General features: G+C 55.5%; 1 protein-coding gene and 1 long non-coding RNA gene across 7 annotated transcripts in view; one reads left to right on the forward strand and one right to left on the reverse strand.

Moving 5' to 3' along the window:
• The first annotated feature begins 1597 nt into the window (after window positions 1-1597).
• On the forward strand, window positions 1598-6985 carry LOC122426872. Its single transcript, XR_006265256.1, has 2 exons — window positions 1598-2123; window positions 6810-6985. It is a non-coding gene; the product is annotated as an uncharacterized LOC122426872 (long non-coding RNA).
• A 1341-nt stretch (window positions 6986-8326) lies between these two features.
• Window positions 8327-16776, reverse strand: part of AHDC1 (AT-hook DNA binding motif containing 1) — a 64991-nt gene continuing 56541 nt past the window's right edge. For all 6 annotated transcript variants that reach the window (XM_043446100.1, XM_043446098.1, XM_043446097.1 and 3 more), the window contains one exon: window positions 8327-8937. The gene's annotated coding sequence lies outside the window, so the exon portion shown is untranslated. The remainder of the gene's footprint in view (window positions 8938-16776) is intronic.

Consider the following 16776-nt stretch of genomic DNA (forward strand, 5'->3'; position numbering starts at 1 on the left):
TGTGGGACAGTGAATGTGAAGGAGCTGTTCACATATGTGGTTGTACATTTTGGGGGATTGGGTTAAATGTGTGGTTCTTGAAATGGTACTTTGTCTATTTTTTATTTATGGTCAAACATTCCCCCACCAGAATGTAAACTCTATGAGGCTGGAATTTTGGTCTGTTTCCTTCATGGTACCCTTTGTGTTTAGAATAGTGTTCAACACACAGTAGGCATTGGATCCTATTTCTTGACTAAATGATGAGCAAATGTGCGCATGCTGGGCTAAGCGTGGGAAGTGTGTTGTATGTCTGAATTGTGTGTACGTGTATCTGAGTGTGTGAACAGGTATGTTTTGGTGTTGTCCAGGTGTGTGCAGTTTGAGGCTGAAGTGACTTGTGAACCAAGTGGGTGTACAGGTGTGTGTGTGTCTAGATCCACACATAACTTGTGTACCTGGAGCTGTGCCCCTTCGGTGAGCGTTGGGAGTGTTGGGGGATGTGGCTGTGTGCGTGCACAGTTGTGTGTACATGTGCACGGGGGCGGGAAGGCGCTGGCGGCTTCTCCCAGCCTTCAGCACTCACTCAGCTTCACCCCAGGTCGCCTGCTGCGAAATGTCAGTGGCAGAGAAGCTAAAAATATCCTCTCTCCTCCTCCTGCTCACTGCTTGGGCTGATGGGGCTGTGGGGCCCCAGCAGGCCCCCTGGGCCCTGGGGGGAGGAGGAACTGCTGGGCGAGGGGGCGGGTGTGGGGTAAGATAAGGAGGCCCTCCTCAGCACACCCCCTCCTCCTTTCCTCTTGGGCTCCCAAACCAGGCCCCAGGCTCACCTCTGTCAGGAAGCCCTCCAGAACCTCCCGGGAGCTGCCACATGCTGGGGTGTATGTGTGTCTCTGTGTCTGTAGGTGCCTGGGAGGGAAATACAGCCTCCATCTGACCAGGGCTCCTGTGGGCAGGACCATGTCTCCCCTGTCAGTCCAGGCGGGGACTTGGGAGGACAGAGCTTCCAACCAGGGGTTCTGGGGATGGGCTATATCTTTCCCCCTCAGCCTGGTGGGGGGGGGGGGCGCTCCCGGGGAACGAGCTGGTGCTGTTTCCTCCCTAGCGCTGAGGGTCAAGGGTACAGCCCAGGCTGTGTGGGTTCATCTGGAGCTGGTCTTGGAGCCACTAGGGCCCTCTGACCCCAGGGCACATCTGCTCCTCTCAGGGCCTGTGGGCAGGGAGGAGCCTCAGCTCGGCTCACACCCCAGGCAGGCATGTGTTTGTGCTGCGGGTGTTTGTGTGGGTGCGGGCGGGACATGTCAGGGCCCGTGGTTCTTCAGGGACCTGTGTCCCATTACATGTTACGTTCCTGGGTGTGTCTTCGCCTATGTCCATGCTGTCAGCAACGGCCTGCCTTAAACCTTGTGGGCAATCAATGGAAGTTTGGGGAGCTGGATGTTCCCCTGTGTGAATGTTCCTCTGTATGTGAGCCTGGGTTTCTTTCATAATGCAGACCTGCAAACTCTAGGCTGGAATGAACTGTGGTGCTGTGATAGCTGCCAGTGTTACCACACGGAGAATTCGGCGTGGCAGTGTGTTGGAGTGTGTGTCTCTATCAGATGGTCAGTGCCTGTTTGTCCTCTGTATCAAGAGGTCCGCGAGTGTGTCTGTGTGTTGGGGTGTCTGCCACCTGAGGACTCTGTTTCCGTGTGTCTGTGTGTGTCTGCCTGGATGTCATTTTGTCAACGGGCACCTCTGTGCCGGAGTGTGTGCCTGCTGTCAGCTTGATTTCGGGGGTCTGTGTGTCCATGCGTTCCCGCAAATGCTGGAGATGTCTGTGGGGTTGAAATCTGTGCACAAACTGAGCACCCCTGTCCCTCAGTCCTTTCTCAGTCTCCCACCATTTCTGTGTTGAAGGCCTCCGGCTTCATGCGGTGAATGTGTGTGTGTGTGTGTGTGTGTGTGTGTGTGTGTGTGTGTCTATCAGCCCCCAGCCCCAGTGCCTCCAGCTCTGAGATCTGCCCTCCCACCCTCTCTCCCTGGACTGAGGTGGGAGCTGAAGGAAAGAGGGCAGGCAGGACCCAGGCACGGAGCCCACCACAGCCGGGAGCCGAGGCCAGGCTGCCACCAGGGCACTGCCTCAGCTTTCCTCCGAGCAAGCGGTAAGCCAGAGCCTCGGTTACATGTAAACACCAGCTGTGTCAAGACAGCGCAGCTTCTTCTAGGTCAACAGACAGCTGTGGGGTTGCTAGGCAACCGCCCGGCTCCCCCCCTCTATTAAGCCCCCACCTCCCACTGCTTCTACCTGCAAACCCTTTGCTGGCTCCCCCCACCCCGGGATACGGCCACGCCCCCTCCATGCCAATTAAAACAGCGGGGCTGAGAGGGTAGGGGGTCAAGGCTGCGTGAAAGGGGGGCTCTGGGACTGGGATTAAGGTGTGGGGAGGTGTAACCCTTCTGGTGCCGCTGTCCGCTGGCCCCCAGTCCTCAGCACACTCCTTCACGCTCCCCCCTCCTCACCCGTCAGACAAGGGCAGGACTGGAGGGAAGGTAACTGATGCCCCCCGCCAGAACTGGAGAGATGCTGGAAGCAGATGGAAAGTGAGGGGTGCAGACCGTATTAGCGATTGGTCAAGTCCCCTCCCCCTCCCCGTCAAGCCTGGGGAAGACTGGCTGGAGGACCCTCTGGCAACGAAAGGGTTAAATCCCCCCTTTATTTCCCCCCTCTCCCAGGATAGCCACCCCCTCCTAGCCACCCCCCCGACCCCCCGTTTCCAAGACAGCACCTGCGCTCCCAGCTGCCAGTGCCCGTTTGGTGCCCGTGCCCAGGCCAGGCAGCCCCCGCAGCGCCCCAGGCCCTCGCCCCGCGCCGCCTTTCACCCGGCCTGGGCCTCCTCTGGGGGTCCCGCAGCGCCCCCCGCATCCCCGAGCCTCCCGACCGCCCCAGGCCCCAGGCCGGCGGGGTGTGTTGGTTCTCGGAGTGGGGTGCGCGGGCCTAGCCGCGGGGCCGGGCTGAGCGGGAGGAAGGAGCGGGCGGAGGGAGCGGGCCGGGCCGGGGCAGCGCCCGCGGCCGCCCTATTAGCATGCGGTCGCGCCATGGCAACAGCCTCCCCCTTGCAGCGCCGGCCAGGCCGCCCCGGGCGCAGCGCGCACCTCTCCTCCCACAGGTGGCGGCGCGCGCGGGCCGGGCACGCTCGCGCGGGCACGCACACTCGGGGCGCCTGGGGGCGCCTGGGGGCGAGCCGTGGGCGCCAGGTGCGCTGGGCCGCCGGGTCCCCGCGCCCGCCGCCTGTGGGCGTGTCCCCAGGTGCTCCAGAGTGAGCCCCGGGGTGGGGGGGAGTGTACCTCAGGATGATCTGCTTGTGCCTGGGTGTGTCCCTCAGCGCGCCTGTTGTTCCTCTGTGTCTGGTTGTCCTTGAGGGTATTTGCCTGCCTGTGCTCATTTGCCTTCTTACTCCTGATTGTCTGTGGCTCTGAGTGTGACTGCCCCAGCGTAATTGAGTGTGTGTCTGCCTTTGTGTATCTGTGTTTCAGCGTGTGGTTGTGTCTGTCCTCTTTGTGCCTGTGTGCCTGTATGTTCCTTAAGGGGCGTGTGTGTGTTTATGTCCATGTGTATGCCCATGGCCCTGGGTTTTCCTCGGGAAGAAGGCCATGTGCCTGTGACTGTATATCCAGGTGTGCCTAGATGAGTATTTGTCAGTGTGTACGTGTGATTTCTTTGCACATGACCCTCGGTGTTTGGCATCTTTGTGTGTGGTGGGGCGCAGCTGTGTGTTGAACGGTGTACTTGTGTGTATGTCCTCCAGAACCTACTTCTCCATGTATGTCATCATGTGTTCCTGTAAGTGCCCCGAGTTTGTGTCCTGGAGGGTGGCTCTGTGTCCAGGAGCTCCTGGCTCTGTGCCCTCCTCAACTTCACTCCCTGCTGCCTGAGTGAGCCGACACCTGCTCCCTGAGCACTGGGCCCCCTCCTCCCACCTGGCAAGGACAAGGAAGGACACGGAGACAGAGGCAGGCAGAGAGGCAGAGACAGAGAGACTTGGAAGGGGACACAGAGAGCCAAGCAGGCTGCAGAGGTGGTGACCCAGAGTCATGTGATCAGCCTCAGAGCCCTACACACAGAAGAGAGAAACAGAGATCCAAGATTCAGACATTAGAGAGACCCAGAGTCACACAGAGACCCAGAGCACCAAGTCCGGAACTGCTGAAACAGACCAGAGATCAAGGATGTGGCTCCCCAGCCTCCCTCCCTCTCTTCCTCCCTTCCTCCCGCTCTAGAGTTTCCAGCCCCAGCTGTGCCTCCTCCACACACCCAACGCAGAATTCTCTTGGCCCTGAGAGTTTGTGCCCTAGGACTGGAACCCAGCCTCCTCCTGCAGCAGCTGGCTGTGCGTGTGTGCATGCGTGTGTGTGTGTGCACATGCACGCGAGTGCTCCAGTGTGCATGTGCTACCATCTGTGTGCTATTCTTGGCTGGTGCCTACAATTGCACACGGCCCTCCCAGGGCCATGGGCATACACACGGACATAACCACACACACACACACAGCCCTTAAGGAACATACAGGCCCACAGGCACAAAGAGGGCAGACACAACCACACGCTCAAACACATATACACAAAGGCACAGGCACACACACACCTCCCCCTTCACACACACACACACTGTTGTCCACATTTTCCCTGGCCCAGATCATGCACACCTTCATACACATGCCACACAGTCAGCCACACTCATTCACACCCGGAAATATGCCCTCAGTCTCCCTGTCTCTCCTCATCTATACACAGGGCCAGAAGATCCACCATGCGCACAACAGGTCTCACCTTCGTAAGTTCCCCCAGCCTGCCATTCACCCTTCAGCAACCCCTAAGGGGTTCCCAACCCCTGGCACCCACAGGGAAAGACAGAAGACCAAATGTGTCAATTCCATCAGACCACACACACAAAGGCAGGAACCCCATCTGTCTTGTTCACTGTTGTATCCCCAGGTGCCTGGGACAGTGCCTGGAATCTTGTAAATGCTTAAGAAATATTGGTTGAATGAATGTGTTCACATCGTGTCTCTAACAGTCACTGAGAGAACCCATGGTAATTTACAACCATTCAGTGAAAAAGACTTGACGGGTACCCTAGTGTACACACGAGAGAGCATTTTATGCACACCTTGGACAACACGTTAAATATAGGTGTGTGCACACAGGTGGCTGCTTGTGTGCAAACATTCAGCACAATAGCTAGATTCAAGGTTTTCAACTTTGGCTGCACATTGGAACCACCTGGGGAGCTTTTAAAAATCCCCATGTCCAGGCCCCACCCAGGCCAACAGATAAAATCTCTCTGGGGTGAGAACCACTGATCTAGATGAATGGACTCGAAAATGTTGACGTCAGGATTATTACCAAGAATGGGGGTAGTGCGGGTTTTCACTTTGAACAGTATAGTGAAGCAGACTCCTGAAGATCGCTTGGGTTTCAATGGTGGTGTCACTAGTTCCTCATTGAGATGTCTTTGTAAGTGACCTGTCTGTACCTGAGTTTCCTGTCTGTAAAATGGGGATGATAATCACTACAATACAGCCTCATGGGATTATCATGGGGATGGAATGAGTTTATAGATCTAGTTTAGAACAGTAACTAGTACATAATGTTATATAATTATTTCTTGACCTTACTTCTATTATTTAAATTTTTAATCACAGAATCAATGAATTTGGGGATGAATTTTATAAGCAAGTCTTTTTTCCCTTTGTTATGAAAAAGCAATGGTTCAGAGTCAGACTCTGGGTCAACCTACTTCTGCCACCTCCTGTGGGATCTTGGGACAGGTTACTTTGTTTCTCTGAATCTGTCTTCCCATCTGTAAATGAGGTGAATATTTTTCTCTACCTCAAAGATTGTCCTGAGGAGTAAAAAGCCTCAGGGAGGGCCTTAATAAACAGTGGCAAAATCCAAATACCTAGGAGCCAAGTTGCCTTGATGTACTCTGGGATCAGGTGTGGGACAGTGGCTGTGAAGGGCCAAACTTCTGAGCAGGGTCTCTGCTCCCCTTCCTTCAGAAGCCTGAGGGCCCAAGGGCCAAGAAAACCTTCCATCCCAAGGGCCATGTCCTTGGCCCTGGCAGCTCCACTTGAGTCTGCTCTCCAAATACACCTCAGGTCCCGCCCCCCTCAGCCCAGACTAAGCCACAGACCCTAGACTGAGACCCCTCCACTTCCTGAGCTCCAGGAGCCTCCTTTTCACCTTTCAAGGAGCCCCGGTCCTCCTCACCCAGCCTCCCGCCCATCCCGGAAACCACAAGGCCTTCTCTGGGTTCCATCCCTCTCTGGGCGCCCCTCTCTTTTCAGTGAAACCTCACCCCTCCTACAGAGCCCTCTTCAAGTTACAGAGCCCCCTTGCAGGGCTATAATTACCTCCCTCAACTCCCATTTCCTTCCTGGGCCACCCCTCCCCACCCCCACCCCAATTCCCGGGCACACCACCCTTCTGTGTCCTTCTTCCTCTCGCTGAGCCCCTACAATGCCTTCCACCGAATAAGCCCTCCACTACCCCCTTCCCCCTCGGCACCCCCCTCCCCCTGGCCCTCGGCCCTGCTCACCGGGGCCCCACCCTCTACCCAGCCTGCCCCACCTGGACAGCCTCCCTAGGTCTCCTCTGCTTCCTCAGCAGCCAATGAACGTACTCATTTTCTCCCTGCAGGCGACTCTTGGGGCTGAAAACAAACATCTCAAGGCCTCCCCCGCTGGTCCCTTTGAGGCCACCCACCCACCCCTTCCAACCAGCCTCCCCCCCGCCCCGCCCCCAGCCCTGGGGTGACTTTGTGAAAGCCTTCTTTCCTCCCCAAACAGACTAGTGTCTACTCCTCGGCGATCTAGCCACGTGCAGCTTTCCTCCTTTGGGAACTCCCTGGTTCTTCTGCCTCGTACCCTGGTCTCGGCCTCCAGGAAACCCTCGCCAGGTCTTACCACCCCTGCCAGTCCCACCCCACTGCAGCCTGATGCCTGGGTCCTCACTGTGCAGGAGGGTGAGTCTTGAGACTGCAAAGGAGGGGGGCTTGGTGGGAGAATGAACCTTCACATCCAGCACAGAGACTGAAGTTTTGGGGGCTGTTACTTGCCCCCGTCTGAACCCTCCGGCGTCTTCTTTCAGACAGGGATGCCCAGAAGTTGGGGGTTTATCTTCTTCTCTCAGATCGAGGGTTCCTCTGACTCTCCCAATGCCTGGGCCATGCTGGTTGGGTGGGGTGGGGGGCAGGTGGTATGGAGCTGTCCCTTGGGGGTCACCTTGAGCCTCAGCAGGGAGGGACACAGAGCAGAGCTTTAATATAAACTGGGGCTATGGGAAAAGCTGCTTGCTTAGGACCAAGCAGCCCAATGTGGGCATTATTTGGTCAAGGGCAGCCAAGAGCTCGTCAAGGTCAGGGGGTGGGACACAGTTCGCCCTGCCAGGTCTACCAGAAATAGGCTCAGGATTAGGAGTTTTCTTTTTCCAAAGTTTACAGAAGCTGGGAGGAAATCCAGACCTGGCCTTTGGGGTTCAGGGTGGAAAGACAGGGGAAGGCAGAAATGTTGGGGTCACTGGCCTAGTCAAACCCTGCAGTTTGCAAAGGCGGGTGAAGGTGTGCTGGGGCAAAAAAGTGGGAGAGGGGGGTGCTGGAGACAAAGACGACCCAGGCCTTAGGATAAACAGGGGACAGGCAAACAGGGGATGCTCCAGTCCTTGTGGGGAAATGGGGTGAACCACAAGGGTTCTTGCCCTTAGGATGGATTGAGTGTCTCAAAGACAAGTATCCTGAACCGGAATATAACTGTGGGGCCCAAAGGCTGGGGGGACACAGGACAAATGAAGGGGCTAGAGTCAGAGACCCAGGGCTGAGGATGGAGTGAGGAGGTCGAGAAGCAGGGGGGGATCCAAGACCTGATTTATAATGGGGGTTCCTCAGGGAGACGAAACCTAGGACTTGGGGGAGAATAGGGGTCTCAGAATCAGGGGAGACCCAGGACCTAAAGCAAAATGAAGCTATAAAAGGTAGACTCCTTGGACCTGGGACAGAATGCATCAGGGCCTAGGAAACTTTGGGGCTAAGACTGAGGAGCTCAGAGGCAGGGGAGACCCAAGGCCTGGTGTGCAAAGAGAGGGGCCCAGATGCAAAAGCGACACAGATGTCAGGCAGAAGGAAGAACTCTGAGGGAGGGAACGTGGCGGAGGTATTTCAAGTTCTTCAGGGATCCGGTGGACGGTGATGACCCCCAGCTGTCACACCCCTTCCATTCTGTCCACCCTCATTCACCCCCTTTCACAAGACACGAGGTTGTTTTTTTGTTTTTTTTGTTTTTTTTTTTTTGCTTTTTTTCATTTCTTTTTAATACAAACTTGGATCTTTGGGTGTGTCCTGCCAACAGAAAACAACAACAACAACAGAAGAGAAAACCCAAAAGAGTGAAAAATAAGAAAGAAAGAAAAAAAAAAAAGCTCCCGCAAGAGGTTCTTCTCCCTCCCCCCCACCATGCGAATTTGCACACCACGGGACCACAGCAGGTTTACAGAATGCAATATACAATCCACGATTTATAATAAAACAGTATATACAATAAATAGGATATTGTTCATTTTTGTCAAACGACCTGTAGATAAATTTCTCAGTGCATACTTGCAGGGGCTCTGGACACCATGAGGCCCCGCTCGCAACCTCTTGCACACGCGCGCGCTCTCTCTCTCTCTTTTTTTTGTCTTTTTCTAAAACTGTGTTTTGTTTTTTAAGTTTTGTACATTTTTAAAAAGTATTTACAATTGCTGGTTTTGTGCAGAAAGGGCTCACCTTCGGCTTCTGCGTGGAGGAGATGGACAAGGAGGGGTGGGAGCAAGGGACAGGGCTGCAGGGGGTGCGGGCGGGGGGTGGGCGGCAGGAGGCAGAGGGGCAGGCAGAGGAGGACGATGTGGACGCTGGGAGGGGTCTTGGCGTTGGTTTTCTGAAAGCTGCAAAGAAACACAAGAGAAGAGGCAGAAGTCAGTGGCAGGGACAGACTCTGAGCTCCAAGAACAGGGAGTCTAAGAGCAGGACCCCCCACCCAGTTCACCCAGAAGTGAACTTCCTTGTTTCTCCTCCCAGAAAATTCCAAACAGCCCTGCTCATGAAACTCTGGCCTGCTTCTAGCCTGCTTTGAGCTCAATTTCCCCACTGGTAAGATAGATGTGTGCCCAAGGCCCACACCACTGAGGGATAAAGGATGTGCTGGATAAGAAGGTGGAGTTTCAGGCAGAGCAACCTGTTAAGAACTCGAGCTCCTGAGTCAGACACAGCTGAGCTCAAATGCTAGCACCTCCATTTCATAGCTCTATGACCTTGGGCAAGTCAGTGGATCTCTGCAGGCCTCAGTTTACTCATCTGTAAAAAGGGGATAACAGAACTATCCTGTGTATTTGTTGGGAAAATTCAGTGGTTTGAGGCAGATTACACCTAGTCCATAAATGCATCATAAGTGATACTAATTAGCACGAGTCATTATACTCTTGGGGCCCGGGCCAGCTAGGCTCTCCAAGTCTTAATTTCCTAATGTAACAGTAAGTTTAATAATTCCTCCTACTGAGGCTGTTCTGAGGAATGACATAATGGGAAGACAAGGCCCTAGCACAGCACAGGTGTGAACTGCGGCTTTAATTTCTTCCGAATCCAACCTTCTCCCCATTCCCTACCACTGCCATTCTGTTCCTTACAGAGGTGAGGTGATGAGGAAGTCTGTCAGAATAAAGGAAAAAAGACAACAATAGCATCTGTGTTGCCTGCAGCCCCTGCCTTCCAGAAGCTCAGAAACTTCCCCAGTCCCTACAATCATCAGACACTAGAGATATGAAGTCACCCACTTCCCTAGATGGTCCTAATTATGTTTGCAGGGCTCTGGGGACCTGATTTCCTATCCAGACCCCCAGCTTTGCTGCGGTGAGCAGGAAGATGTCCAGTGGGGAAGAGGTGATATTCTCAAGACCTCTAGTTACTAGCCTGGCTCTTTTGGGGCTCCATCTTCTCAGAGCCCTAAAATTCACATCTCCTATACTTGGTGAGTGAAATGCCACTGAAATTAACGGGCAGGCGTGGGGGGTGCTAGAACCACCTTTTGAGACTCCTCAGGGAGCCATCCCCACCTCCCCCCACCACCAGCAGCCACTGAAAGCCTTTCCTCTCTTGTCCTCTTTCTTGGCTTCCCTTTCCAATGGGGCCACATTTAAATTCTGCTCAGCCCTGGCTGCTGTCTGCTGGGCAGTCAGCCCCGGGGAAGACTTTTGTCCTGAGGCTGGACTTGCCAGGACTCCCCTCAAGGGCCAGAGGAGCCAGGTGGACCCCTGGGAGGTGGGACAGAATCCCATCCTGGTGCATCAGCCCAGGTGGCTTGCAGAGGCGTGAGTGGGAGGGCTGTATCTTTGTCAGGCTGTCAGGTCTCCTGCTGGTGAGAGGAGGATGGAAAATTAGCCGTAGGGGTAAGAGGTGTGCTTGTTAGGGTGACAGGTGTATCACAACTGGAGTGATGGGGACCAGGGATGCAGTTGGGGTGGGTGCCAGTACTCCAGTTAGGGGAGTGATAAACGGGGTGGGGGGAACAGGTTCTGCTGGAGGGCTGGGGGCATCTATCTGTAAGACAGCTTTACTGCAGTTGAAGAACAGCTGCCAAGCTAAGGAACAGCCGCTGGGGTGACAGATATGGTGTACTGGGGTGACAAGTGAGGGGGAGATTCAGGACGAGCAGCTCCAAACCACTTAACAAGCAAACTGTACCGAACCCCAGCTTCCCCTGCTTCCCCTGCGGGCCCCAGGGCAGGCTGGGAGCCTCTGCACAAATCCCTGTCGCCCCCGCCCCCCTCCAGCCCTTAGCCACTGCCAGTGACCCTCTCCAAGCCAGGTCTCCATGGTGATCTCAGCCCAGCAGGCAGCTCCTGCCAGAACCATTCCCGTGGTGCCGGCGGCCAGGCAGCGGGGAGGCTTTCTCACCCTCTGCTAAGCCACCGCTGTCTCACCTTCCTCCTCCCACCGCCCTCCCCAGCTTTCATGACTTGGCCAGAATCTGGGGGATGGTGGGGGGGGGTGGGGGATGGGGAGAGAATCAAAACCAGAGGCTTCTGAGCCAGGAAGGCAGAGTGCTGTGGCCATGTAGAACCTTGACCTCACTAGGTGCGACTCGCCCCGGCCCAGAAGCAATGCTGCTGGGCTAGGCGGCCCAGAGCTGGGCACTGGGGACAAAAAGAGGAAGACGGATCTGGTTCCTGCTCAGGAGGGGCTCCCAGGGCAGAGAAGGAAGCAAAGCAGACCCCCAAACCAGAGGATCACAAGGCAGGGAGATGGGGGTACGGCAAGAGAAGTCCTGGGGGGCTCAGGGAACACACCTCACCCAGCTTTGGTGGGAGAGACTGACTCTTCCAACTCGCTCGGAGCAGGGCGCCCAGCACACGCGGGGGTCAATGGTATACAGGGACTGAATGACGGAGCTGTGACTGGTCTACGTCCAGTGGGGGAGTCAAGGTCCAGCTCAGGTCTTGCACACCTCCAGACGCCTCCTCAGACCACCCTGTTACCATAGCTACTGAGGCACTTGTCATTCCCTTCCGAGCTCCTCCTGGGCATCCCGATGCCAGCACGCGGCTAGCGCCCCAGGACACCGGCCGTTGTTCACGAGACTTAACCTTTGAGTACCTCCATAATGAAGGGCTGCAGAGCTATATTCCACGGAGCCTGGTGCTCCAGCAGTTTTACCTGGTCTGTGGGGCCAGGTCTCTCAGTGGCCTCTGCCTGTCAGTGGGGGCTGGCACTGGGGGCACCAAGGGAGAGCTGAGTTGAGCAGGAATTTAAAATGCTGAAGACCACGGATAAACCAGGTTGTCCAGAGATCTGCTCTCCCTGGCAAAAGGAGCACACGTTCGTGCATTCACTCAAGCAAACCAGCGGAGAGGTAGTCTAAAATATAGCCCCACCTTCGAGTCTCTACCCTCCAGAAAGGGGGGTCTCAACATCAAATATGACAGTGGAACAGAAGGCAAAGAGTGTGTGAGAATTTGAGAGACTGATGTGCTGTGTGACCTAGGTCAAGTCCTTGCCCTCTCTTGGCTTCAGTTTCTATACAAAATAAGGGGGTTGAACAGGGAATGGGGAAGATCTTTAGGCACTGAGATAATGTGCCAAAGACAAGGGGGTCAGAGACAAGCCACAGCTGCCCAAAGGTGATCCATCCCCTGAGGTTTTCAGACAAAGTCTGGCCTGTGAGTCCCTTAAATGTGGAGAGGACACTGCCATCAGGAGACCCAAAGCACACCTGGCAGATGGGGATACCCTCAGCTAGGCTGGACCCAGACACTGATGAGGGATGAAGCTTCCAACGGGCTGGGTAGGCTGTGGCGTGGGTGGGTGTGGCTCTCCCTGCTCCGGAGTTTTTCAGAATCCACCTACCAGTGACCAGAGGCATTCCTTCAACGCCAGTTCTGCCAGTCATTCCCTCTTTAGGGACCCTCCGTTGCTTCCCCCACCGCTGGGCACACAGAGGGATGCTAGTGAGACAAAGTGGGGTTTAACATCCATGGCTGCCCACCCAGCTTGTGTGGCCTTGTGTGTATCGCTCACCTCTCAGAGCCTCACACTCCTTACCTGTCCTGGGAGGAGGTTATATATGTCCCCCTAACACCCATCTCTCTTCCCAACTGGAGATGCCTGTGTCAGGACAGGTGTCACCCACAGGTAATGTGTTGGGTATGCAACTGAATGGAAGCTGAGAAGTGGCAAGAACCTGGACCTGGGTGATCCCAAGGGTCCTCTCTGGCTCTTTGTTTCTGTGATTTCCTGCCTGGATGGCTGGGCGAGTCCCTCTTCCTCTCTGTAAACTTGAAGGGACTGCACTTGGAGAACTCCAGGAGCCCGGTGAGCCATGAGAGTTGGAACTGGTTTATTTACACACCCCACCCTTGCTCCATCCTTGGGAGCGTATGTGGTAACAGCGGGGTTGAGAGAAACCAGCTCATGTCCATACCCCAATGCCTAACCCTTTCTCTCACAATTCTCCCTGGTCTACATGCCCTTCTTTGACTCAAGGGGGGGAAAAAAAAAACACGAACCCTGACCTCAGAAATGTCCCAGGCACAATGAGACACTGAGGGGACAGTGCACAGAAATGAGTAACCCGCCTAAAGGAGCTGATGGCACAGTGAGGAAGTCATTCCCAGGAGAAGCTGTCACAGATGCATAAAAGGCTGCAGATTAATTGCGCCTGGGAAGGATCCTGGAACGCTTCTTGGAGGAGGTGGTGTCTGAGTGAAAGATAGGAACTGACAGGTGGGAGATGGATGGTGGCTAGGAAAGAGCGGCCCAGGCCAGGGAACAGCCAACAGCAAAGAGGCAGGCACGCTGGGGAAAGCTCTCTCCAGACCCCACAGTCTAGGGCTGGGAAGGGAGGCTGTGTGAACAGGAAGTTGGGGCTGAAGAAGCGGCCTCGAATGCCTAGAACACTAGGATAGGAGGCTGAAGGGCTGAGGATGCAATCAGAAGGTGTTAAGCAATGAAGCCACAAGAGCAGATATGTCTGAATCAATTCATCCAGTAAATATTCGGGAGTGGGGAGCTGTCCAGACACAGCATCCCACAAAGCTGAAGGATATTTGGCAGCCACAGTGGGGGTATGGGCTCCTGGGGTGGAGAGTGGGAGGATATTGGGGCAGAGACCTGCCAGGTGCTGGCTGGGCTGACCCAAGTGGCTGAGCCAAGGTTATTGCTTCCGAAGCCTCGAGTTTGTTCAAGACCCATTTTGCTGCCCCGCCCCCCGCGCCAGCTCTTCCTGCCAGTCCTGCCCCTGGTTCAAGAGGGTGGTCTCTAGTAGGTCTGGTGGGAGCGTCTTAGTCCCTCCCTTGGTGAGTGATGCCCAAGTGGGTGCTTGTAATGAACACCCATTTAAAGGCTGCAAACTCCATGAGGGCAGGATACTGCTCATCTTGTTCAGTGGCTCCTTTAGTACCACATGCAATGCCTGGCCCAGGCCAGGTGGTTCATTTGTGTGGGCTGAACCCAGAGTTAACCTACTTTCTCCTGCCCTCCGGCACCAACGGAGGGCACTATGGTAGCCAAAGTTAGAAGACAAAGTGACAAGGAAATCTTTTTTTTCAGATGATCTGGACTGAGACAGAAAACTGGTGTGGATAACTATGTGGAGAGAGTTTCCAGCCGACCTGGATCATGCAGCAGTCTGGGTCCTGTTGCCCATCAGGCTTTAGGTCCGCTGGGGTGGGACCTGTGACTCACCTTGACTCTGGACCCCCCCAGGGAGGACTCAGCCCCATTATTAAGGCATGTAACCAGGTGGTATTTCACAGCCTCCCAAACCCAAAGGCCCCAAACCTACACTAGAATACCAGCTCCTTCCCAGGAGGGAAGCGGGGAGAGCAGGTGAAGGAGGGCTGGCTACAAGAGTCCTGAGCTTGGAGAAAAGGGTCAGAGGTGTGTGATTCACACACACTGTGAGGAGGGATGTTATTCACTCATCTACCAACCACTGATTACGTGCTTCCTGCGTGCCAGGGACTGGGCTAAGTGCTTCACGGGTAATCTCATTTAATTCCCACAAGAGACGCAGTGAGGTGACATGACTCACCAGGTCACATGGTTGGGAAGGGATGGAATCGGGCTCTGCACAGAGGCCCGTCTGCACCCACAGGCCTGCTCCCAGCCACCACCCTCCAGCCTCCTTGGGTTCTTCCGGGTCCGCAGGGATGCGGGGAAATGGGAGAGGAGGGGCCTGAGAAGGCATGCTCACGGAGAGATTACATTTCCAGGAAATAAGGGCTCAGAACAAGAAGGCCTGGCCTGAAAATGGCTGCAGGAGAGGCGAGAGATAGGCCGGGAGTAAGGATAGCCCCAGACAGTGGGGAGAGGAGCCCGGGCAAGCCTGCCTGACCCGAGGTGTGGGCCTCTTGCTCAGGGCCAGAGGCAAGATCAGGTGACCTCTTGAGGTTTCAAGACAGGGAGAGACAAAGCCCAGAGCGGTCAGGGCCTGGCCCAGGTCCGGGCATGCCTGCTGACCCTGGCTGGCTGGTGGCCTTGGAAGCTGCTTCCTGCCCCAGCTGGTATAACCTTGGAGGACCTGTGACATTTCTCTTGGCCTCAGGTCCAGACCCAAGAGGGAATGGGGAGGAGAGGGGGACTCGAGATCCCCGAACACCTTCGAGGGGCCCTTCCCACCCTCGCAGCCTGTCCCCAGGGTCTAGAAGGGGCTGATCTTCAGCTGTGAGGGCCCAAGGCGGAGCCAGTCTGTCTGGCTCTGCGTTCCATCTAAGGGACTAGAGATGTTTGCCGGCTCGGGCGCCCCCCGCCCCCCTCCCTCTCTGTCAGCTCAGCTCCCAGACGGTCAGGTCCCACATTCCCCACTCTGGTTCCTCCCAGCTTTCTTCTTCTAACTCACTTGGGGATGTGACCTGCCCCTGCCCGCACTTTCCTCTGCCTGGAATCGCCCTTCCCCCAGTCTCTTGTGTGTCCACATCTTGCCTATCCTTCAAGGTTGAGCTCAGATGCAGCTTCTTTCACAGAACCTCAAAATCCGTTTAAAATGTCAGACCCAGAAAGAGCTGTGGGGAGCATCCAACCACTCCGTCATTTTGCAGGTGGGGAATCAGGGGCGCGGGGGACCAGCGAGGCAGAGTATCCAGGATCGGTGAGGGTGGGGAGCTGGGTTCAAATTCCGACTCTGCCATTTCCTACCCGTGGATTTCCTGGGCAAGCTTCGGAGCTGCGCCTGCGTTCCGAGAGATTTGACTCACTGATGGAAGAGGCAAGTACCCCGACCCCTCAGGCTATTGTGAAGGGCCAGCGAGGCTGTGTTGTACAAACGGCCCAGCACGAATACACATCCCTTTTCTTACCAAAGGGACAGAGAGGTGACTTTGGGCCGTGGCCCGCCTTCCTGGTGCACGAGGTTTGCTTTTCCCTACCATCTCACACCCAGATGCTTGAGGCTCTTTGTGGGCTTGGGTTAGCTTCCATGGGCCCTCAAGGACACGGGCTGTGCCTGGCATGGGGACAGGCATCGGAGGGTAGGTGGGGGTGATGCTCAAGATGCGAGGTTGAGCTCAGTGACTTCTCCCGCACCCGGCCCTGGGTCTTAAGGGCTTGCTGCCCTGCTGGTGAATCAGTGTCACTGTCCTCCTCGTTTAAGCCCTCTGTTGACAGTGACACTCCCTCTGTTAACAACTCTTCTTCCTCACCGTTCTCCTTCCTTGCATCCCCAACACTTCCTCACTCCCCACAATGCTTTTAATCAGTCCTTGGCACTGGGAGCGGGGGTTGCCCGAGATGAGGGCGGATGTGCCATCTTGGATGAAGAAGGGGGGACAGCCCTCCCGCCATCACGGTCTAAGCCAGCAACCACTGCTTGCCTGAGCTACCGCAGCCGGTCTCCCTCCTCCAGCACCTGCCTGCTCCGCCGCCGCGGTACCTCCGCTCAGAACCGTTCAATGGTTTCCCATTTGTCTTGGAACAAACTTCAAATTCCTTCCAGTGGCTGCATGATCTGGCCCTGCCTCCTCACCCCGTCATTAGCGTTACTGTCTTCCTATCAGGTCGTCAAAGCTGAGGTGCTTTTTTGGCCTCCGGGCTTTACCCACTGCTGTTCCCCCTGCCCCGAATGCTCTTCCCCCATCCCTATCTAGCTGACGCCCCCTTATCTTTCAGGCATCAGCTCAGCACCTGGCCAGCCCGCTGCAGATCTTTATAGCCTCCTAGCTTTTATTCTCTTGCATGGTCCTTCCTCTGGCCATAATTACCAAATGCTTTGTGTTCTTCTGTTTTCCCGTCTTTCC

The sequence above is a fragment of the Cervus canadensis genome, chromosome 24 (assembly GCF_019320065.1).
Source record: "Cervus canadensis isolate Bull #8, Minnesota chromosome 24, ASM1932006v1, whole genome shotgun sequence".
In the NCBI taxonomy this organism is placed as follows: Eukaryota; Metazoa; Chordata; class Mammalia; order Artiodactyla; family Cervidae; genus Cervus; species Cervus canadensis.